Here is a 1,122-nt window from a genome sequence, read left to right as displayed (position 1 = left end):
CCTTCACATGACCATACCATCAAAATGAATTTGGACATGATACCAAAACCAGTTGCCTGATAAAGGCATAGCCTACTTTGTAAAATGGTATTGTATAGTGTTGCTTTAAAGCAACGGATTTTTTGTCTAAACTAAGTGAATGAACAGCCTTGCAAATGTGTCTTCACATGATCATACTGTCAAGTTTGATATTTTTGATGAATAACCAATTTCACAATGTTGTAGGCCTATGCAGTTCATGAGAACTTCACAAAGACAATGCATTCAGCATTCATTTAAAAATGGGTTATTTGTTTAAAAGTATGCAACAATTTGCTGCAGAATGAGGTAAGTTAGGTGAATATCATCCTCAAATTCATTAGGATGGTATTTGGTCATGGAGACATCTGTCATGCCCACCCACAGGCTAAGCATTAGGTTCTGTTTGGGTTGGAACACACTGTAACATTTTTAGAAAAGCTTTCACATCATACGTTACCAAAAGACACCAAGCATGTCATCAAGGTTTTATTAGTGTCAGCAGCTCTAGGCCTATGGAAAGTTTTGGATTTTTTAGGCCAATACTCTTGATGCTTTGACTGAGTGGAGAAATGTGTCCTCTCTTGGTCTTCGTCACATGTTTCTATGTGTCACAGTATGTCATTATAGTAGCCTAAGTTATACTTTTGTGTGCAGCAGTGTAGGCTAGCAGGGGCCGATACTTTTGGTTGCTTCTATTACCTCCAATTAATTTGCACAACAAGAACAACTGCTACTACTACTACTTCTTCTACTACTACTACTAGGCTATTACTAGGCTGCTACTACTACTTCTACTACTACTACTTCTACTACTACTACTACTACTACTACTACTAATAATAATAATAATAATAATAATAATAATGCGGTAGTTGTGACTGCACATCCACCGTTGCAAGCATTCTTTTTAATGAAAATAATGCCAAAAATGCTCTGAAAATACCTTTACTGTCTATGGAAAATACACCCCCACCAGAGATACTTTTTGTCCCCTTTTATGTTGAGGTGCATGACGGGACATTTCTTCTCCTCTTGACTCCAGCTGTGGCGCACGCGCATTGAAAAGCTCCATCCTTCTATCCCAACAAGCCTGAAGAGATA

Source organism: Alosa pseudoharengus, unplaced genomic scaffold (assembly GCF_046254945.1).
Source record: "Alosa pseudoharengus isolate Yale_2024_CS ecotype anadromous, Long Island Sound unplaced genomic scaffold, YU_APseudo_1.1 YU_APseudo_1.1_scf_3, whole genome shotgun sequence".
Lineage (NCBI taxonomy): Eukaryota > Metazoa > Chordata > Actinopteri > Clupeiformes > Clupeidae > Alosa > Alosa pseudoharengus.
This window is presented reverse-complemented; position numbering follows the sequence as displayed.